The 25,406-nt window shown below is 29.1% G+C and overlaps 1 protein-coding gene across 1 annotated transcript in view; it reads right to left on the bottom strand.

Annotated features, from left to right (window-relative positions):
• The window catches only part of LOC127286122 (uncharacterized), a 570,090-nt gene that overhangs the window by 474,912 nt on the left and 69,772 nt on the right, over nt 1-25,406 (bottom strand). The gene's annotated exons all lie outside the window — the stretch shown is intronic.

Raw genomic sequence — 25,406 nt, 5'->3', positions numbered from 1 at the left:
AAAACTGATTTTTCCTTTTTTTTTTTTGTTTTATATATTTTTTTTAAATAGTAAAATAGTCGTTTCCTCTTTTTTTTTGTTTTAGGAAGATTTTTACGAAAAAGGATAAATTAGTTTTCATATATAAAAAAAAATGTTGTAATTTTTTGAAAAAAAAATGAGACCAAATTTGAATATATGGATATATAATAAAATAATAAGAAATAAATGGAGATATGGAACACTTTGCTTACGTAGCAATTTTAAAGAATACAAATAAAATAATAAAGAAAGAAAAATGTGTTATATATGTATCTCCTTATATATCCAATTTTATTAATGTGCATATAATAAAAAAATGTTTACAAAAAAAATGGTTACATTTTCACGATTTATAGATTACAATTATTGACCAACTTAAAGTGGCATTAATTTTTATATATTTAACTTTTAATACACAGTCTATGAATATATTTAATATAAAATAATAATAAAAAAAATGTTGGAGACTAAATATTAAAAAAAAAATATTCTCCAACCCCTGACCCTTTTTTTCTTTCTTGCTGTCGTCCCCTGACAGCTGTTTTAAATTGACTTAAATTGACTTCTTGGGAAGTTAAATAAATAAATTTTTAGTATATGTAAATTTTAAAGTTTGAATGCATGCAGAATATACCACTTAAAAAATTGATTTGAATTTTTGAAAATAAATAAATATATTTTTTTGACAATTAAAACCCAAATAACACAAATTACCCTAATTAAAAGCATGATTGTCGCATAAATACATTTTTTGAAAGTATAAATGATCTTTGTGAGAAGCATATAGTTTCTGTTGATCACAAAAAAAAATTATTTCAATTTTACGTAATTTCCCTTTTTTTTATAATTTAAAATTATTTCCAATATGTATAGTTACCTATATTTATAATTTCAATTAGTGTACATAAACCAAGCTAGTTATTTTTACTCATATATTTTGTTAATTCTAAATATTCAGTTTAAATAGTTAGAGTTAGAACAATATGATGTTTTAATTTAATTCATAAATTATACCCATTTTTTTTATGATAAAAAAAAATCTAAAATTAAAATTCTTACTTGTTATGTGATTTAATGATTTGTAACCCAATTGGTTACATCTATATCTTAATTATTCCCAGTTTCCTATTAGTGTTTTTGTATTTTTGTAAATCTTATGTTTATAAAATTTAATCCCTGTAATATATCATATTATGTATATATGACGTTAATACCATATTAAGTAATAATTACTCCCATTATTTTAAAATATATATATACATGTTACATTTTCTCCCATATTTTCTGTTTTATTTTTTTTGTTTGTACTTTAGTACCTGACTTGGATATATTTAATCCTTTATGCACAGATTTTAACTAGTCACTTTTGTTTATTCCTGTTCGCAGTTGATCTTCTATTAATTTTATTTATTCTTTTCTGTCTTCTACCCCATAGTACCTGACTAAATAAAATTTTCATCCATCTAGAGTTATTTTTTGTTTTATCAATGTCTTTTATTTTTTTCTTTGCATTTTCCTTTGTTTTCTTCTCGTTTATTTTCAATTTTTTTCCTGTTTCTTCTTCTGTTTGTTCATTATTTGAAAACAATTGATTGTCCTTAGACTCTTTTTGTTTCACCTCTTCTTCTTCATATTTAAGAACTGGATAATTCTGAAGGTATGAGTCTTCTTCGTTGACCAACCGATTGCGATTATTTTGAATAGACTCTTTATTTTTATCGATTAATATGGATTCTTTTTGTTTGGCTTCTTTTTCTTCTTCTGACATGTTCATAGTATGTATTTGTAACGTTTCTGTTTTTAGTTTACTATGCATCAGTCGATTTATTATAGTAATAGTTACCTTTCGAGATTTCCTTATTTCTTCTAACCTCTTTTCTACCTTAGTCCTCAATTCTGGTGAAATAGGTTTGGTTTCCTCTGTTGTTTCCTTTGGTTTCACGATGACTTTAGGTTTGATTCTCAGTTCACTATTTATAGGAGGTAGTTTTTCTCTCACTACTTGCTTTTCTGAGCACCTTTCAATTCTTCTGTATTCGGGGTTCATAAAAGCATCAGGTACTACTGATTTCAATTGTAATTTTTGTTTCTTGTAGAGGAACCAGCTATTTGATTTTTCTTTGAATAAAAATGGTCTTCCTAAAAGTCCTTCTGCTGAAATAGGAAATGTGGAATCTACTATGTGGAAGAGAGATTTGATTCCAAGAATTTCTAATTCAACTGTCCCTATTGTATATAAATCCTTGCAACAAACTCCTTTAATACACGTTACATCTTTTGTATTTGCTGGCGCATCAGTTCGCAATACTGTAGCTTTTATAATATTTATTTTAGTCTCATTATCTTCAAAAAATAGAGTTTTATCACCTACAAGATAATTTACTTCCAACTCTACCGTGGGTTGCCCTCTTCCAATTTTATTAAGTTCAACAATGGTATTACATGCTGGAAAATGACTTCTATTGTCATCTACATTTCTAGGTTCAGAAGATGGTTTATTATCCACCATTGATATGTTATTTGAATATTCTTGATTATCATAATTTTCTTTATTTTCCCATCTAATAAAATCTGCATTATGTGCTTCATATGATTTCTGTAAAGTATCGTGGTTAACTACCCTTCGTTGATCAAATTCGAAATTCCTAGCATTAGGCTTAATGTAATTAGTATGTGTTTCCTGATCTATGCATGGGATAGGTTGTACTGGCTTAGACGCCGTCAGTAAAAAGTTGTAAAAGACATTTAAATAAGGTCTTCCTATTATACCATCTGTTTTTACTTCAAGATTAGGTTTTACTACATGAAAAGTATATTGTTTATCAAATATTGTAATTTCTACTGTGCCTAGTGTGTAAAATCTAGTTTTTGACCCTCCTGTCATGTACGATGCTTCAGAGGTTCTAACTGGCGCATCAGGGCTTAACGCGTCAGATTTTATAATGTTAATATCCGCCCCTGCATCTACAAGAAAACTTGCTTTTCCTCCTACTAAATAATTCCCAGGTAATTTTACTGCAGGTGATTCCGTGACTGTTTCACGTATTTTCAAGGTGATGGGGTTTCCTGAAACCACACCGTAGTTGGACGCATTTGATTGTCCGAGCCCATCGTCGCGTCTTCTCGACGAGCAAGTTCCCAGTTTAAAGGCCTGTTAGTATTATTTCTTTCTACCGATGCTGTTCTACTATTAGAGTAATTATTTCTTTCTTTATTTGCATAATCTGTGGGGTATCTGTTTTCCCAATTTTCTCTGGGCCCGTTTGTATTATAACAATTTTCTTGTATGTATCTACTTGGACTTTGATACCTATTTTCCCAGTTGATTCTATCCGCGTTAGGGTTGTAAAGTCTAGGGTCGTTATAGTCGTTGCTACGCCCTGTATTATCATCCTGAGTTTTCCCATAATTATTTTTACCATAATTTATATTATAATTTCTATCCTCTCTTTGTTCGTACCTTGGTTGATAATTTTCCGAATCCTGATATCGTCCCCTACTAGACCGATTTCCGGTATTATATCTATTTTTATCTCTTCTTTCCTCATAATTTCTGTAACCCCTAAAATCATTTTGTTCTTCCCATCGAGTTTTCATGACTCTTTGATTATTATCGCTATAATTAGTAATATATGACGAATAACCCCCTGTAATCGGTTGCATTTTTCTTTCTTGCGCCTCTTTTGCGTATTTGTATGCTTCTTCTAAATTTCTAGGCGCACGTGCATCTACTGCGTTCGCAATTTCATCTGGCAACGCTCTAACAAACGTTTTTAATGCGGTATGTTTAACAACATTGGTTGTTAATGCCTCTGTGTTTGCATCGAATGTAGCGCGTAGGGCTGAACTTGCCCCGCTAAGTAATCTCAATAATCTATCATAAAGGTCAGGTAAATTTTCATTCCTGTACATTTTCAAATTCATAATTTCTGCATAGTACACTTCAAACGCTTGTCCTGGTGCAAATCTTTCTTTTAAAAGCTCTATTATATCGGTTAATCTAGCAAATTGCTTGTTGTCTGTACAGTCTCTCGCTGGACCTGTTAATTTTCCTAAAACCGAAGTAATTAACGTTCCTTCATATTCTGGGGGAAATTTCGAAGCAGCTACCACTACATCTTGAATAAAATCCTTGACCGACATGTTCTTTCCATCATAAACTTTTATTTCCATTAGGGCATTTTGTATTGTCAAGCTATCAGCAATAGAGCGAGCCGCTGCGATACCTGCATTTTCTTCATCATTTGCGACAAATGGTCGCTGCAGAGGTAAAATTGATTGGAAACCTAAATCTGTCCTGTCCCTATATAATTCAGCTACATTTGTTGCATTGAAATTTTCGCGTCTGTTTTCCGCGAAAGGATTGTCAATATGTCCTTGATTTTCATTACCGGATTGACGCCGTTCACCGTTTCCTTCCCGATCCGTCATGATTATCTCTCAAAAAAAAAATCTCGACATAAAAAAAAATCAATTCTTTTTATTAATTATATCTGGCAAAAATCACAGATATTTATTTAAAACTATTAAAATCTGTTTATTTTCATAACACTCGTGAAATAAAATAATCGTAAATTCCCAATTTATTATTTCGAAATAAATGTCTTTTTAATACTCATATAACCTGTAATAAGACCCGGTTTCTTATTGCATATTTTCTCTACTCTTCAATCGCAAAGAAATCTCACTCAAACGATAAAAAAAACTTTGTACTAAATTATTAGATTCTTTTTATTTAAATCAATTGTAAAATAAAAAGAAAAAAAATATTCTCGATAATTTTTTTTTTAAATTCTTTTATTAACACATTATGTTTTTATTTTATTTATCTTATTAATTTAATTTCTTTCAACTGTATACTTTGTCAACTCAGCACTCTTACTGTGACTTGGTGCTCGCAATGTTTTGAAATACGATTAACGCACTAATCCCGTAACCTATCTATAGCAAGGTCGTTTATTTCTTTTAATTAATCCAACTTTTAATTACCTGTCATGCTCAAATTTTGCAATGATTGTGCTAGTGAGCTGTAATTGTTTTCTGAACGCGTATCTTTAACTTTTTCTTTTCCGACGAATAATTGTCTTTTTACCGCATCAAATCTTTCTGGACTAATATTTCTTCTAGCTAAAATGTGTGCACGAAGTTTACGTTGTCTTTCTAATTTATTTTCTTCTCATTTAGAATAATTATACATTTGAAATTTTATATTCAAACAATAAAAATCTAATTCCTGTTTTGTATATTTTCGTGATTTTAAGCCTCTCACTTGCCCAAGTGGCTACACACTTCCGGCAAGGTTAAGTCGAGGAATTTTTACCGAATTTTTAGAGAAACCAGAGCTTGCCGAATGCAAGGGTAGTTACTGTGTCTCAGTTCGACGTTAGCGAACCAAAATAAAAATAACAAAAAAAATTCTACTCGCGCACTTGACAAAAACCCAAACAAAAATTTTGTCTGAAAAATAATACATTAAAACATGGAAACAATAAACAAATATTTCAACATCAATTCAATTTCATCATTTTTTTATCTCAATTTACTTCAAATAATTACTGTGTATTTGTGAGTGTTTTAATTCATGTGTGTTTTCAGACAGAAAATTTATTTTTCACTCTTTACTAAAGTCTCAACTTTTTCTTTTTTTTTAAAACATTTTTTCAAAAAATATGAGCGATAAATCCCACCGCTGCCACCATTTTGTTAAAGACGGATGTTGATTAACAAAAAAAATAAATAAAGTAAAATAAATTTTGAAGAAAAATAATAAGTTAGAAACTACACTAATCTTTATTATTAACAACCCGCTTATTCGGTAAGCGTAATTGCTCTTCGCTACACAAGATAGAAAAAGGTAGTGGACTACCTCTCAGTAAATTATCAATTCAATAAACCCGGATAGACGGTATTTCAGAGAAAATGTTTAAAAGAAATATGAGACAAAGTAATTCAATGTGAAAAATAAATAAATAGAGACAAATTAAATTAACACTCAATTTATTACAAATTATTCTCAAAGTATTTGTTTTATACATGCAAAGAAAGATTTATTACAAAATTCAATAATTAAGCTACTTGACTTACGTCAAGTCTCACAAATAACAGCAATAACGATTCTATTTTCAAAATACAACTTCTATTTTGTTATGAAAATTGTTTGTGTGTTTGTGTAATGTATGTTTAAATTCTTTTTTAAAAAGAATAAAAGGCAATTGTTAAAAGACTCACCAAAATAATAATTATAATCAGACCAGAAATAAAGTATCGTATTACTTAAATACTCGTGTTTGTCACTTGATGCCTGAATGCGGAAGTCTTCTCTTATATACTTTTATTTAATATGAATTTCTCGATGCTATTTATTTAACTTGTTATATTCTTAAGGCACTTGCACTTTTAATATTAATCACGAAGATCAACCCTGACTTGGGGAATATTCAAATCTATCAACCACTTTTTGTGGGACTTCAATAATATAATCATCCGCCTTTTGCGGGAATCAACAATACATCCGCTCTGCGGGAATGAAACTGAACACTTGTTAACTCTTACTGATCCTTCGATCACTATTTAAACTCTTTTTAACAATCAGAATGGTGACAATGATCACTCCCGAATCATGTAGAAGGAGAGTTGATTTTGCAACTGACTTCTCCTTATTTTCATGCAATTTCAACAACGTTGCATTTTTAACTGGGGCAGTGATACATTCAATCACCTACTCTACTTATAATTTTCATTAATATTACTTAATCTTCCCAAAAGGATTAAGTAATTGTTATATATTGAAGACCCACATTTAAATGATATAATAAGAATTTAGAATATGTTATTATCTTGTAACATATTTCAATTTAACGATTCATTATAAATAAAGTATATGAAGAGACCTTTTGCATAATTATTAAATAATTTCGAAACAATAATTGAAATATTAACAATGAGAATAATAATGTGTGTTGTGTTTTATAATATAATAACTACTAAGAAAAATTAATAATTTATAATTATATAAAAAAAATTATAAAGTGACGGAAATTCCGTCCCTAACAGTATCTGGGGGTTTTTTGGGTCGCTGATTACGAATATTTTGCGGAAAAACAAAACATACGTGTCAAATTGTTTTTAAAAAACTACAAAACTGCCAAGTTTCAGAAAAATCGTCGTATGGCACTTCCCTAGTGTTACTTGTCAGCAACTTAGAAAACCTGTAGATACCAAATTTCATAATAATCTGACAATTTTTTAAAAACAATTCCTTAATATTGAATCAGACATGTCGAATTTCGGAAATCTGACATCAGATTCGTAATCAGCGACCCAAAAAACCCCTAGATACCAAGTTTGAAGTAAATCTTAAAATTTTTTCAAAATTCGTCCGCCATATTGGATCCGCCATTTTGGATTTTGAAAATCTAACTTCAGATTCGTAATCAGCGACACAAAAAACCCCCAGATACCAAGTTTGAAGTTAATACATCAATTTTTAAAAAAATCGCCTACTTCACAAAATCCGACATGTTTTTTGAGGTTAGAAAAAAATCCTGACGTGATGGAGCAAAACGGACTTCGGATTCGTGTTCAGCGCGTCAAAATACATAGGGTTAGGGTATTCCGGTCAAAAGTACATGATACTTTTTTTTTTTGTGGGGCTGTGTAATTAGAGCCTAAGTAGAATTTTTTTTCAGTGTAACAATGAAAATTAATAATTATTTGTTATCAATTGAAATATTTACTGACAGCATGCTTCAGGTACGCAAAAAATAACATTTTCCATGACGAGAAACAAGACGCAACTTTAAAGACAAAAATTAATTTTTTAACAAGTATTATTATTTTCATATGTCAATTGCATAAAAATAACTAATCTAAAATGTCAATGAATTTTTTTGAAAAATTAAAAAAGATATAAAATGTCAATTTGTCATGAACTGACATATTGTACGACACCATACTTTATGTTTCCAAAAAATTACTTTTAATATCCGAAGAAAGTTGAAGTAACTTTAGAGTAACAAGCAATAATATTAACAGATGTTAAATTCGTGAATTTAACTGTTTTAGACTGTCAATGATAATTTATGACTATTTGTTATCAATTGAAATATTTACTGACAGCATGCTTCAGGAACGCAAATAAATCATTTTCCATGACGAGAAACAAGACGCAACTTTAAAGACAAAAATTAATTTTTTAACAAGTATTATTATTTTCATATGTCAATTGCATAAAAATAACTAATCTTAAATGTCAATGAATTTTTTTGAAAAATTAAAAAAGATATAAAATGTCAATTTGTCATGAACTGACATATTGTACGACACCATACTTTATGTTCCCAAAAAATTACTTTTAATATCAGAAGAAAGTTGAAGTAACTTTAGAGTTACAAGCAATTTTTTAACAAGAAATGTTATTTTTAAAAGTTTATTGAATAAATATATGCACGAAAGGAGAGAAAAAAAGTATTAATTCAAGAATTATATATAAATTCTTAAGAAACAATAATAATTACAGATGTTAGATTTATGAATTTAACTCTTTTAGACTACACTGAAAAAAAATTCTTGTAAGCATTACAAGAATTCTGGTTATTCCAACTAGAATTCTAGTTAATTCAACTAGATTTCTGGTTAACTTAACTAGAAAGTAATGATAATTAGAGCCTAAGTAGAATTTTTTTTCAGTGTAACAATGAAAATTAATAATTATTTGTTATCAATTGAAATATTTACTGACAGCATGCTTCAGGTACGCAAAAAATAACATTTTCCATGACGAGAAACAAGACGCAACTTTAAAGACAAAAATTAATTTTTTAACAAGTATTATTATTTTCATATGTCAATTGCATAAAAATAACTAATCTAAAATGTCAATGAATTTTTTTGAAAAATTAAAAAAGATATAAAATGTCAATTTGTCATGAACTGACATATTGTACGACACCATACTTTATGTTTCCAAAAAATTACTTTTAATATCAGAAGAAAGTTGAAGTAACTTTAGAGTAACAAGCAATAATATTAACAGATGTTAAATTCGTGAATTTAACTGTTTTAGACTGTCAATGATAATTTATGACTATTTGTTATCAATTGAAATATTTACTGACAGCATGCTTCAGGAACGCAAATAAGTCATTTTCCATGACGAGAAACAAGACGCAACTTTAAAGACAAAAATTAATTTTTTAACAAGTATTATTATTTTCATATGTCAATTGCATAAAAATAACTAATCTTAAATGTCAATGAATTTTTTTGAAAAATTAAAAAAGATATAAAATGTCAATTTGTCATGAACTGACATATTGTACGACACCATACTTTATGTTCCCAAAAAATTACTTTTAATATCAGAAGAAAGTTGAAGTAACTTTAGAGTTACAAGCAATTTTTTAACAAGAAATGTTATTTTTAAAAGTTTATTGAATAAATATATGCACGAAAGGAGAGAAAAAAAGTATGAATTCAAGAATTATATATAAATTCTTAAGAAACCATAATAATTACAGATGTTAGATTTATGAATTTAAATGTTTTAGACACTGAAAAAAAATTCTGGTTATTCCAACTAGAATTCTGGTTAGGGTATATTTAACATTTTGAATCTGGTTAGGTTAACCAGAATTCTGGTAATTTTAACAAGAATTCTAGTTAATGCACTTGATTTCTGGTTAACTTAACTAGAAAGTATTGATAATTAGAGCCTAAGTAGAATTTTTTTCAGTGTAACAATGAAAATTGATAACTATTTGTTATCACTTGAAATATTTACTGACAGCATGCTTCAGGTACGCAAAAAATAACACTTCCCTTGACGAGAAACAAGAAGCAACTTTGGAGTCAAAAACAACTTTTTGACGAGTATTATTTATGTTTATTGAATAAATATATGCACGAAAGGAGAAAAAAAAAAGTATGAATTCAAGAATTATATATAAATTCTTAAGAAACAATAATAATTACAGATGTTAGATTTATAAATTTAAATGTTTTAGACTACACTGAAAAAAAATTCTGGTTATTCCAACTAGAATTCTGGTTAGGGCATATTTAACATTTTGAATCTGGTTAGGTTAACCAGAATTCTGGTAATTTTAACTAGAATTCTAGTTAATGCAACTAGATTTCTGGTTAACTTAACTAGAAAGTAATGATAATTAGAGCTTAACCAGTATTTTTTTTCAGTGTATCAATGAAAATTAATAACTATTTGTTATCAATTGAAATATTTACTGACAGCATGCTTCAGGTACGCAAAAAATAACATTTTCCATGACGAGAAACAAGACGCAACTTTAAAGAGAAAAATCAATTTTTTAACAAGTATTATTATTTTCATATGTCAATTGCATAAAAATAACTAATCTAAAATGTCAATGAATTTTTTTGAAGAATTAAAAAAGATATAAAATGTCAATTTGTCATGAACTGACATATTGAACAACATCATACTTTATGTTCCCAAAAAATAACATTTCATATAAGATGAAACTAAAATAACTTTAGAGTCACAAGCAATTTTTTAACAAGACATGTTATTTTTAAATGTTTATTGAATAAACATATCCACGAAAGGAGAGAAAAAAGTATTAATTACAGAATTATATGTGAACTAGCTAAAAGAAACGCGCGTGAAATGCTTTATTCATAATTAAAAATTTATTTTATTTGACGAAAAGGTATTGAAATTTGGATCTCACAAAATTAATAATGTTATTTTTGTAATCCTTTTTGTTTTATTAATTCAACATTATGGTGTTCTATTAAAATACAATAGTTTAGTTAATTTGTATAAATATAATCTGTGCATAACTTAAATACTAAAGATTCAAAACATTTAAACCCTCAGAAAATTCCGGAATTTTTATATATTATCACTTATACCGATGGGAAATAAAACTTTTAAAATATCTTGAAACTGTTATTAACAGTATAGCGATATTTCGTACATCAAAAACGTATGTATCATATTGAAAAGTTAAAGCACAATAAAACTTGACTTTCAGACCAGAAGTGCCAGCACAGTCAGTTCAGCTGTCTGAAATATCCTACTGTCTCGCCACTGCGGACAACGCCTTACAAAATACTTTGCATAATGAAAAATTAATTTGAATCTCTTCTCAATTATTCTTGAAATATATGCATATCATTTAAAGTTTGATTTACATTTTCAATCATTTTAAAATCTTCATTACTTAAAATAGAATACTCTTTTATGTTCTATATGGTATCCTTCTTTAAATTTCAAGCTGCTAATAAAGTCCATTTTCAAAACGATCACGCGTGATTTCTCCTTTTTCTGAGAATCAACCATTTACATGTGTTTCACCTATAAAATATTTCATTAACTGTAAATCAGCCACCGAATACAATAAGGATAATACTTTATATAGGTAACTTATCGTTGCTTAACCTTTTTTCACATTACATCAATTTCGATATTGAGTATCATTCAACTTACTTTCCTCTGCCCTCTTAATTTTGGGTTCATTAAGGCCATTTGAAACATTATGACGTAGTAGTCATATGCTTTAACATGGGAATATTGTCAGCCGTCTAATTTTTAAAGTAATGAATATTTTAGTCTAGAAATTTGTGTATGTCTTTAAAATAATACCCTCTATTGATCTTGGGTGCAGGTTATTAGATATTTTATCAGAAAAGGTGTTTTTAAAGAAATTAAAAAGTACATACAAAGGCATACAAATGAGTGCGCCAGATTGCCTATCGCAAGGCGTTTCAGCCATTTGATGTGCATTGCAAATGATAAAAATGCTTGAATAGTTGCTTAATTATTCAATTAAATTCAAGCAATTATAAATAAAATAAAAACAGTTAAATTTATAGGTTAATTATTTTGTTAACCCGTAGTCAGCATTTGCAGGATGAGAAAAAGTTTCACGCAATATTACTCGACATATAGGGTGTTGTTGCAGTGTAAATAAAAAAAAATTTTGAGCTGATGAATTATTTAATTAATTAATTTAACAGGTTTTATATTGCTGGTAAGTGTATAATTTCATTTTTAAATACAAAAATATTTAATCTAATACTATTTAATAAATTCGCTTGCCGTTAGCTGGCTCCCTCGCGTGGGTGGTCATTGACATAAGTTGAGACAATATGTATAAGGGTCAACGCACAATAGTTTCCTTAACGAGATGCATATGTTAGAAAAAGAACAGAGATATATTTGTGTCCCTTTCTATATCTTTTAAACCACGTTCGCAAACCAATTTTGTGCGTTGGACCATAGGGGTATATATTCGTAGAAAAATTTGTATATTTTGACAGAATATCCTGATGTTTGCAGTATTGCAATTGATTTTGAAAATGTTGATTATATTTTTTAGTTTTTAATTGAGTCTAGAGAAATTCAAAATAAATGTTTTTTGAGGTTAACTCAAAAACTCAGCAAAATGTCATCTTCTATGTATATATTATGTTTGTTGTCCCTCCAGAGATCCAGCTGATCGCTTTTGGCCTAAGCAAAATTGAGTCGGGTACGCAAGTCGTATACGGGATATGTAAGTTCCCGCAACCTTCTTTAATTGTGCGTTGAAAAAACGGTTCCGCCAATGTTTCGCGCAACCGTTTTTCAACGCACAATTAAAGACAGTTGCGGGAACTTACATGTCCCGTATACGACTCAGTTGTTCTTAGGCCATTTGCCATATTTGAAAATGAATCATTTTGCAAATACAAATTGGCTGCCTGCCAATCGGCAACCGAGCTGTGCTTGTACCTTTAGGCATTTTTAAAATTAAGATATATAATTTAATTATAATTTTTAACGTATATTACGTAGAAAATATATCATGCGTTAAAAACATCGAGTCACGCGTCTCTGCACAACCATGATTCGCACTGAGGTTAGTTTAACATAGGCTAAATTGTACCATTCTGAAGACGATTTTCGAAACAAAAAGATTGTCGATAATAGAAAAAGCATGCTTGCGCATCTTTTTGGTATGAAAATTGCCTCCAAGACGATATAATTTTGCCTATTGTGGAACCAACATCATGTCGGGTCTCCAATAGGAACGTTTGTACGTGAACGTGTACGTTTCGTGTTGATGTATCCCATTTGCAGAACATTGTGACGTCAGCACGTATACGTTCGCGTACAAATGTGTCTATTGGAGAACCGAATTCACTTTATGGAGCATCTCCAATAGGAACTTAAGAGCATTCGTAAACGTAAACGAATGACGTCACTAATGCTAAAGTAAATGGGAACCAACGCAACGTGTACGCAACGCTTGTTCTTAGGGTGCCATTGTAGACGCACTTTTAGAAGATTTAAAATTTATTTTGCAGGTAAAGTAAAGGCCTTGTTTTATATTGGTGTTAAAACGAAAACCACGTGAGTAAAAGAGATAAACAGATATCACTCTCTATTTCACTCACATGGTTTGCGGTTTACGCCTACATGAGATGGGGCCCTTTATTTAAATTTTTCGCACCTATTATGTGTTTGCCGTTTATCTCACATACAATTTCTATTTTACAAAATTTTAACTTAGCGTTTTTAGTTAGATTATATTTTATAGCCTAAATTAGTTTCCTTATATATATTATATATTTACTTATATACTTTACAAAATAAAATACTATTTTCACTTACCTTGTTTAGATTTTTTAGTTGCATCTCCTCGATTAAATTTATTTTACATTCGTTTACATCACTTAAATAAATATTATAATTTTATATACAATATTATTAATTCTAAATTTATAATTAAAAGATTATTGAGAAATATGTAAATTGATTGTTACTAAACAATATAATAAAACTGAAAAATTGAACATTTTCTATATTCTAAGGGATATATATATATATATATATATATATAAGATAGGTCTCTGTGAAATAAAAAATAATAATATATTTCCAATCTATATTATACGCCGTCGAATGTTGTTAAAGTCAGTTTTTTCATCCCATTTTCATCCTCTCTACCAAGAATTAATTTGCGATCACCTCTATCTCTATTTTTTCTGAAACACATAAAAAATATAATAGATAATAAAAACAATAACAAAATAAATAGGAAACAATTAATATTTACTGCAATTATAACAACCAATCAACTATTGAAATATAGGTAGGGACAAAAAACGATCTATCTACTCCCGCACAGAAAATCTAAATTAATATACATTTAAAATATATTTTTCTTTTTAGGATATGAATCACATTCGTTTTTAATAAATAAGAATGAACAATAATCATTAAATTTATAGGAATAATGTTCCAAAAATAATACTTATATTTTATAATCTGACTACATGTATGTATAATGGAGACAATTTAAGGTTTATGCAGTATGCAACTGTTACTAATTATCAGTATGCAGTAATCAGCAACTGATTACGCTGCAAAAGTAACAGTCGAATCCTACAACCTTGATGCCTTCTTATATAATTTATGCCAATTAAAATTACGATAAAAATTAGAAATACTTCTTGATTATTTTCTTTTCTATTGCTCATTATTTTCATTTCATTTATTATCTTGCCTTTTGAATTGATATTATTAAAAAAAATATAAAATTTTTTTCTTTTCATTTTACTTGTGTTTTTTTGACAAAAAATTTATATAATGGAGGCAATTTAAGGTGTATGCAGTATGCAACTGTTACTAATTATCAGTATGCAGTAATCAGCAAGTGATTACGCTGCAAAAGTAACAGTCGAATCCTACAACCTTGATGCCTTCTTATACAATTTATGCCAGTTAGAATTACGATAAAAATTAGAAATACTTCTTGATTATTTTCTTTTCTATTGCTTATTATTTTCATTTCATTTATTATCTTGCCTTTTGAATTGATATTATTAAAAAAAGTATAAAATTTTTTTCTTTTCATTTTACTTGAGCTTTTTTGACAAAAAATTTATATAATGGAGGCAATTTAAGGTGTATGCAGTATGCAACTGTTACTAATTATCAGTATGCGGTAATCAGCAAGTGATTACGCTGCAAAAGTAACAGTCGAATCCTACAACCTTGATGCCTTCTTATATAATTTATGCCAATTAAAATTACGATAAAAATTAGAAATACTTCTTGATTATTTTCTTTTCTATTGCTCATTATTTTCATTTCATTTATTATCTTGCCTTTTGAATTGATATTATTAAAAAAAAATCGGACAAGTGCGAGTTACACTCGCACTGAAATCGAGGGTTCCGTACTCGAAGCGAACTTATTTGGTATAAAAACAAATGTTTAAAAAATATGTGTTGTATGACAACTAATATAAGTGATACAAAAAGGAACAATATAAAATTTTTTTCTTTTCATTTTACTTGTGTTTTTTTGACAAAAAATTTATATAATGGAGGCAATTTAAGGTGTATGCAGTATGCAACTGTTACTAATTATCAGTATGCAGTAATCAGCAAGTGATTACGCTGCAAAAGTAACAGTCGAATCCTACAACCTTGATGCCTTCTTATACAATTTATGCCAATTAGAATTACGATAAAAATTAGAAATACTTCTTGATTATTTTCTTTTCTATTGCTCATTATTTTCATTTCATTTATTATCTTTCCTTTTGAATTGATATTATTAAAAAAAATATAAAATTTTTTTCTTTTCATTTTACTTGTGTTTTTTTGACAAAAAATTTATATAATGGAGGCAATTTAAGGTGTATGCAGTATGAAACTGTTACTAATTATCAGTATGCAGTAATCAGCAAGTGATTACGCTGCAAAAGTAACAGTCGAATCCTACAACCTTGATGCCTTCTTATATAATTTATGCCAATTAGAATTACGATAAAAATTAGAAATACTTCTTGATTATTTTCTTTTCTATTGCTTATTATTTTCATTTCATTTATTATCTTGCCTTTTGAATTGATATTATTAAAAAAAATATAAAATTTTTTTCTTTTCATTTTACTTGTGTTTTTTTGACAAAAAATTTATATAATGGAGGCAATTTAAGGTGTATGCAGTATGCAACTGTTACTAATTATCAGTATGCAGTAATCAGCAAGTGATTACGCTGCAAAAGTAACAGTCGAATCCTACAACCTTGATGCCTTCTTATATAATTTATGCCAATTAAAATTACGATAAAAATTAAAAATACTTCTTGATTATTTTCCTTTCTATTGCTCATTATTTTCATTTCATTTATTATCTTGCCTTTGGAATTGATATTATTAAAAAAAATATAAAATTTTTTTCTTTTCATTTTACTTGTGTTTTTTTGACAAAAAATTTATATAATGGAGGCAATTTAAGGTGTATGCAGTATGCAACTGTTACTAATTATCAGTATGCAGTAATCAGCAAGTGATTACGCTGCAAAAGTAACAGTCGAATCCTACAACCTTTATACCTTCTTATATAATTTATGCCAATTGTATCTTATTCTTTATATTTCTTATCTTTTTCTTTTTTTAATATTAGTTTATTTTTTAATTCTTTTTCATTTTTTTTCTGATTATACTGTATTTTTGTAGTTATAAATGTAACACAAGTCGTTAATTTTTGTATTGAAAAAAGTATATTAATATTCTTCAATTTTTTTTTGAAATTAAATATTTAGGTAGCAGAAAATTTATATTTTGTTTAGAACAGCAGAAAAAAAATATTTTACCTATATATTTTAAGACTTCGATCTTTAAGAGTATGCAAGATAGTTTTTTGTTTAACCTTTGACTCAATTTTATTTAAATTTTGTTATAATCAGGAATTGTAAAATGTAATTTGGAATTTTACGATTCCTGCGTCATATGTTAAAAAATTTGTTAATTTATACGAATTATTTCTTTATATCAATTGACATAATTTTATAAATATTTTAGAAAATATTAATACATAACCTTAAAAGTTTTTAGGGTTATTCTTCAAATCTGCATTACTTATTGAAGTCCTATTTTCAATGATCGTCAACACACTCCTTTGAAAAAATTAAGCATCTTTGTATACTCCTCAAGAAAATTGAAAAGTATGGTATACTCTTTCTGAAAAAGGTAAAAAAATGTAACAACCAATAAATTAACAATTATTAAAACACTTAATTTTTAATGATTTGAAGAGATCGTTACAAATAAAATTTACATATCAACTATAATTACTTTCTCTATATTTTTGAAAATGACAACATACAATTTAAAAAGAATAAAACTATACGATAAACATTTTTCTTCAAATATTGTTTTACAAGATAATAAATACACTGCAAAAAATATATTAATTAAAACATACTGTATGTTATTTTTTACTTAAAAATTATAAAACTCATCGCTATGTAAAGAATAACATGTTGTATTAAAAAAGCTGAATATACTACACGTATGATTTAATAAAATTATACATTATGTAAATATACATTACCATAAATAAAAAATGAAGATTTCAATAGTGGAATCCATGATTGGTGTTGTATCCGTCAATTTTTTAAGAAAACTACAAAGAAATATTTCAAAAATCACAATTTTAATTATCTTTTCAATTTCGCATCGCGAACTCCCACATAAAAGTTCAAAAAAATTTTTGGCAGTTTTCAATCAAGCCAGATGACCTGAAAAACAGAAGAACAAAAATCGAGACATTCCGGCCATTACAATGTTTTTCTTTTTTAATTCGAATCGCGAACTCCCGATTTTTTTAAAACATTTTTAAAGTAAGCTTCACAACCTGAAAATGCGAATGACGAAATGTGGACATTCCTGTGATCACAATTTTATTTTGAATCGCGAACTCCCGATATTTTTCGACACTTTTTAATTAGGCTTCACAACCTGAAAAAGCGAAAGATGAAATCCAAACATTCCGGCGATTACAATTTTATTTTGAATCGCGAACTCCAGATATTTTTTGACACTTTTTAAGTAAACTGCTAAACATGAAAAAGCGAAAGATAAAATCGAAACTTTTCGGTGATTACAATTTTTTTCTTTTTTATTTCGAATCGCGAAGTCCCAATATTTTTCGACACTTAATAATTAAGCTGCAAAACCTGAAAATAAGAAAAACAAAATCGTGAAAATTATTTTTTTTTTATTTTTAATCGCGAACTTCCGATATTTTTCAACACTTTTTAAGTAAGATCCTGATCCTGAAAAAGCGAAAGATGAAATCGAAACATTCCGGCGATTACAATTTTATTTTGAATCGCGAACTCCCGATATTTTTCGACACTTTTTAAGTAAACTGCTAAACCTGAAAAAGCGAAAGATAAAATCGAAACTTTTCGGTGATTACAATTTTTTTCTTTTTTATTTCGAATCGCGAAGTCCCAATATTTTTCGACACTTAATAATTAAGCTGCAGAACCTGAAAATAAGAAAAACAAAATCGTGAAAATTATTTTTTTTTTATTTTTAATCGCGAACTTCCGATATTTTTCAACACTTTTTAAGTAAGATCCTGATCCTGAAAAAGCGAAAGATGAAATCGAAACATTCCGGCGATTACAATTTTATTTTGAATCGCGAAATCCCAATATTTTTCGACACTTAATAATTAAGCTGCAGAACCTGAAAATAAGAAAAACAAAATCGTGAAAATTATTTTTTTTTTATTTTTAATCGCGAACTTCCGATATTTTTCAACACTTTTTAAGTAAGATCCTGATCCTGAAAAAGCTAAGGATGAAATCGAAACATTCCGGCGATTACAATTTTATTTTGAATCGCGAACTCCCGATATTTTTCGACACTTTTTAATTAAGCTTCACAACCTGAAAAAGCGAAAGATAAAATCCAAACATTACGGCGATTATAATTTTATTTTGAATCGCGAACGCCCGATATTTTTCGACACTTTTTAATTAAGCTTCACAACCTGAAAAATAGAAAAACAAAAATCCAGACATTCCGAGAATCAATTTTTTTTATTTCTTGTTGCAAACTCCCGATATTTTTTAACATTTTTTAAGTAAACTGCAGAACCTGAAAATGCGAAAAACGAAATCTGGACATTCCTGTGATCACAATTTTATTTTCAATCCCGAACTCCCGATATTTTTCAACACTTAATAATTAAGTTGCAGAACCTGAAAATAAGAAAAACAAAATCGTGAAAATTATTTTTTTTCATTTTCAATCGCGAACTTCCGATATTTTTCAACACTTTTTAAGTAAGCTCCTGATCCTGAAAAAGCGAAAGATGAAATCGAAACATTCCGGCGATTACAATTTTATTTTGAATCGCGAACTCCCGATATTTTTCGACACTTTTTAATTAAGCTTCACAACCTGAAAAAGCGAAAGATGAAATCCAAACATTCCGGCGATTACAATTTTATTTTGAATCGCGAAGTCCCAATATTTTTCGACACTTAATAATTAAGCTGCAGAACCTGAAAATAAGAAAAACAAAATCGTGAAAATTATTTTTTTTTTATTTTTAATCGCGAACTTCCGATATTTTTCAACACTTTTTAAGTAAGATCCTGATCCTGAAAAAGCGAAAGATGAAATCGAAACATTCCGGCGATTACAATTTTATTTTGAATCGCGAACTCCCGATATTTTTCGACACTTTTTAATTAAGCTTCACAACCTGAAAAAGCGAAAGATAAAATCCAAACATTACGGCGATTACAATTTTATTTTGAATCGCGAACGCCCGATATTTTTCGACACTTTTTAATTAACCTTCACAACCTGAAAAATAGAAAAACAAAAATCCAGACATTCCGAGAATCAATTTTTTTTATTTCTTGTCGCAAACTCCCGATATTTTTTAACATTTTTTAAGTAAACTGCAGAACCTGAAAATGCGAAAAACGAAATCTGGACATTCCTGTGATCACAATTTTATTTTCAATCCCGAACTCCCGATATTTTTCAACACTTAATAATTAAGTTGCAGAACCTGAAAATAAGAAAAACAAAATCGTGAAAATTATTTTTTTTTATTTTTAATCGCGAACTTCCGATATTTTTCAACACTTTTTAAGTAAGCTCCTGATCCTGAAAAAGCGAAAGATGAAATCGAAACCTTCCGGCGATTACAATTTTATTTTGAATCGCGAACTCCCGATATTTTTCGACACTTTTTAAGTAAACTGCTAAACCTGAAAAAGCGAAAGATAAAATCGAAACTTTTCGGTGATTACAATTTTTTTCTTTTTTATTTCGAATCGCGAAGTCCCAATATTTTTCGACACTTAATAATTAAGCTGCAGAACCTGAAAATAAGAAAAACAAAATCGTGAAAATTATTTTTTTTTTATTTTTAATCGCGAACTTCCGATATTTTTCAACACTTTTTAAGTAAGATCCTGATCCTGAAAAAGCGAAAGATGAAATCGAAACATTCCGGCGATTACAATTTTATTTTGAATCGCGAACTTCCGATATTTTTCGACACTTTTTAATTAAGCTTCACAACCTGAAAAAGCGAAAGATAAAATCCAAACATTACGGCGATTACAATTTTATTTTGAATCGCGAACGCCCGATATTTTTCGACACTTTTTAATTAAGCTTCACAACCTGAAAAATAGAAAAACAAAAATCCAGACATTCCGAGAATCAATTTTTTTTATTTCTTGTCGCAAACTCCCGATATTTTTTAACATTTTTTAAGTAAACTGCAGAACCTGAAAATGCGAAAAACGAAATCTGGACATTCCTGTGATCACAATTTTATTTTCAATCCCGAACTCCCGATATTTTTCAACACTTAATAATTAAGTTGCAGAACCTGAAGATAAGAAAAACAAAATCGTGAAAATTATTTTTTTTTATTTTTAATCGCGAACTTCCGATATTTTTCAACACTTTTTAAGTAAGCTCCTGATCCTGAAAAAGCGAAAGATGAAATCGAAACATTCCGGCGATTACAATTTTATTTTGAATCGCGAACTCCCGATATTTTTCGACACTTTTTAATTAAGCTTCACAACCTGAAAAAGCGAAAGATGAAATCGAAACATTCCGGCGATTACAATTTTATTTTGAATCGCGAACTCCCGATATTTTTCGACACTTTTTAATTAAGCTTCACAACCTGAAAAAGCGAAAGATGAAATCCAAACATTCCGGCGATTACAATTTTATTTTGAATCGCGAACTCCCGATATTTTTCGACACTTTTTAATTAAGCTTCACAACCTGAAAAAGCGAAAGATAAAATCCAAACATTCCGGCGATTACAATTTTATTTTGAATCGCGAACTCCCGATATTTTTCGACACTTTTTAATTAAGCTTCACAACCTGAAAAATAGAAAAACAAAAATCCAGACATTCCGAGAATCAATTTTTTTTATTTCTTGTCGCAAACTCCCGATATTTTTTAACATTTTTTAAGTAAACTGCAGAACCTGAAAATGCGAAAAACGAAATCTGGACATTCCTGTGATCACAATTTTATTTTCAATCCCGAACTCCCGATATTTTTCAACACTTAATAATTAAGTTGCAGAACCTGAAGATAAGAAAAACAAAATCGTGAAAATTATTTTTTTTTATTTTTAATCGCGAACTTCCGATATTTTTCAACACTTTTTAAGTAAGCTCCTGATCCTGAAAAAGCGAAAGATGAAATCGAAACATTCCGGCGATTACAATTTTATTTTGAATCGCGAACTCCCGATATTTTTCGACACTTTTTAATTAAGCTTCACAACCTGAAAAAGCGAAAGATGAAATCCAAACATTCCGGCGATTACAATTTTATTTTGAATCGCGAACTCCCGATATTTTTCGACACTTTTTAATTAAGCTTCACAACCTGAAAAAGCGAAAGATAAAATCCAAACATTCCGGCGATTACAATTTTATTTTGAATCGCGAACTCCCGATATTTTTCGACACTTTTTAATTAAGCTTCACAACCTGAAAAATAGAAAAACTAAAATCCAGACATTCCGAGAATCAATTTTTTTTATTTCTTGTCGCAAACTCCCGATATTTATTAACATTTTTTAAGTAAACTGCAGAACCTGAAAATGCGAAAAACGAAATCTGGACATTCCTGTGATCACAATTTTATTTTCAATCCCGAACTCCCGATATTTTTCAACACTTAATAATTAAGTTGCAGATCCTGAAAATAAGAAAAACAAAATCGTGAAAATTATTTTTTTTTATTTTTAATCGCGAACTTCCGATATTTTTCAACACTTTTTAAGTAAGCTCCTGATCCTGAAAAAGCGAAAGATGAAATCGAAACATTCCGGCGATTACAATTTTATTTTGAATCGCGAACTCGCGATATTTTTCGACACTTTTTAATTAAGCTTCACAACCTGAAAAATAGAAAAACTAAAATCCAGACATTCCGAGAATCAATTTTTTTTATTTCTTGTCGCAAACTCCCGATGTTTTTTAACATTTTTTAAGTAAACTGCAGAACCTGAAAATGCGAAAAACGAAATCTGGACATTCCTGTGATCACAATTTTATTTTCAATCCCGAACTCCCGATATTTTTCAACACTTAATAATTAAGTTGCAGATCCTGAAAATAAGAAAAACAAAATCGTGAAAATTATTTTTTTTTATTTTTAATCGCGAACTTCCGATATTTTTCAACACTTTTTAAGTAAGCTCCTGATCCTGAAAAAGCGAAAGATGAAATCGAAACATTCCGGCGATTACAATTTTATTTTGAATCGCGAACTCGCGATATTTTTCGACACTTTTTAATTAAGCTTCACAACCTGAAAAAGCGAAAGATGAAATCCAAACATTCCGGCGATTACAATTTTATTTTGAATCGCGAACTCCCGATATTTTTCGACACTTTTTAATTAAGCTTCACAACCTGAAAAAGCGAAAGATAAAATCCAAACATTCCGGCGATTACAATTTTATTTTGAATCGCGAACTCCCGATATTTTTCGACACTTTTTAATTAAGCTTCACAACCTGAAAAATAGAAAAACTAAAATCCAGACATTCCGAGAATCAATTTTTTTTATTTCTTGTCGCAAACTCCCGATGTTTTTTAACATTTTTTAAGTAAACTGCAGAACCTGAAAATGCGAAAAACGAAATCTGGACATTCCTGTGATCACAATTTTATTTTCAATCCCGAACTCCCGATATTTTTCAACACTTAATAATTAAGATGCAGATCCTGAAAATAAGAAAAACAAAATCGTGAAAATTATTTTTTTTTATATTTAATCGCGAACTTCCGATATTTTTCAACACTTTTTAAGTAAGCTCCTGATCCTGAAAAAGCGAAAGATGAAATCGAAACATTCCGGCGATTACAATTTTATTTTGAATCGCGAACTCGCGATATTTTTCGACACTTTTTAATTAAGCTTCACAACCTGAAAAAGCGAAAGATGAAATCCAAACATTCCGGCGATTACAATTTTATTTTGAATCCCGAACTCCCGATATTTTTCAACACTTTTTAAGTAAGCTGCTTATCCTGAAAAAACGAAAGATGAAATCGAAACATTCCGGCCATTACAATGTTTTTCTTTTTTAATTCGAATCGCGAACTCCCGATTTTTTTAAAACATTTTTAAAGTAAGCTGCAGAACCTGAAAATGCGAATGACGAAATGTGGACATTCCTGTGATCACAATTTTATTTTGTATCGCGAACTCCCGATATTTTTCTACACTTTTTAGTAAGCAGCGAAATCTGAAAAATCAAACGACGAAATGGAGACATTCCTGGAATCACAATTTTATTCTATTTTTAATTTTACATCGCGAACTCCCGATCAAAAGTTAAAAATATTTTTTCTCACTTTTCAATTTAGCCGCTTGACCTGAAAAGCGGAAAGACGTAGTATGATTATTTCAAAACTAACAATTTTATTTTTTTCGATTCTTATTCGCGATCATCCGATCACACTGACATAGAACGCAACCTTATGCGATTTGAGGTTTTTACTATTAGACATATTTGAATTTGAATATTTTTGTCTTTTGGGAAAAACCATCCTTCTCCATTTTTTCACAATGTTCGTTGCTTTGATAGATCGCATCGTAAGGTTGTTTAAATATCTTAACGATCCCGAGTATACTTGCGTTGGACATCATTTAGAGTAAAAGGGACAGAAATATCTTTTGACTCTTTCACTGCAATGGTACACGACAGAAATATACTCGGGATCGGTGAAGTATGCAAGCGCCTTTAGGTTACGGACACACTATCTTATACGGAAGCGCCTACGAGTCACCAGCGAACTATCTTGTTCGCGTCACATTTTTAGCTGTGAAACCGAGGAACGGGTTCGATGGTTTCGCTGTTTCCTTGTTTTTGAGTGACGATAAAACACACTATACGGTTCGATGGTTCTCTGGTTTTACTTAGTTCTATCGTTATCGAAGTCTAAATTTTGTATTAAAAAAATAAATTTAAATTTAAAAACCGAAATATAATAATATATTTAAATTATATATTTGAGATATATCAGATATCTTATAATGTGTGCCTAAAAAATTATTTTATTTAAAAATAATAGTAAAAAATATTATTTTGAAGTAAGTTGATTTGTTTGCATTTTATATTTGTACTATACTATTAATATTTTGTACTATTATTTTTAAATAAAATAAATTTTTAGGCACACATTATAAGATATCTGATATATCTCAAATATATAATTTAAATATATTATTATATTTCGGTTTTTAAATTTAAATTTATTTTTTTAATACAAAATTTAGACTTCGATAACGATAGAACTAAGTAAAACCAGAGAACCATCGAACCGTATAGTGTGTTTTATCGTCACTCAAAAACAAGGAAACAGCGAAACCATCGAACGCGTTCCTCGGTTTCACAGCTAAAAATGTGACGCGAACAAGATAATTCGCTGGTGACTTGTAGGCGCTTCCGTAATCTTATGCATGCATGCACTGGGCATGCAAGTGATAGTGTGACTGCCCCCTTATGGTGAATGCTACGGAAGCCCCTACGGATCACCAGCGTCGGAGACGCAAGTGGCGATATTTCGTACCACTAGTAGGACGGAGTTAGTCCAACTAGTGGAAAGTTGTTCATTTTGTGCCACTCGTTGCTCGCTGCTCCGTCCAACTAATCGAAAATGGTTTTTTTAAGGGTTCTTTATAACTACTTTTGAATGAAGAATATTTATATAAATGACAGTTTGAATCCTTATAATATATATATATATTATGCATTTAAGTAAATAACAGTTTGAACTCATATTATTTTTATTATATGGATTTGAACTGTCATTTATTTAAATATTCTTCATGCAAAAGTTGTTGTGAAGAATCTTTTAAAAAACCACTTTCCACTAGATGGACGGAGCAGCGAGCAACGAGTGGCATAAAATGAACAACTTTCTACTAGTTGGACGAACTCCATCTAACTGGTGGTATGAAATATCGCTACTTGCGTCTCGGAAGCTGGTGAACCGTAGGGGCTTTCGTAGAATGCAGTCGTATTGCTTA

This window comes from Leptopilina boulardi, unplaced genomic scaffold, assembly GCF_019393585.1.
Source record: "Leptopilina boulardi isolate dan_hultmark-lab unplaced genomic scaffold, ZJU_Lbou_2.1 LbouV2_350, whole genome shotgun sequence".
NCBI classification, from domain to species: Eukaryota; Metazoa; Arthropoda; class Insecta; order Hymenoptera; family Figitidae; genus Leptopilina; species Leptopilina boulardi.
This window is presented reverse-complemented; position numbering and strand designations above follow the sequence as displayed.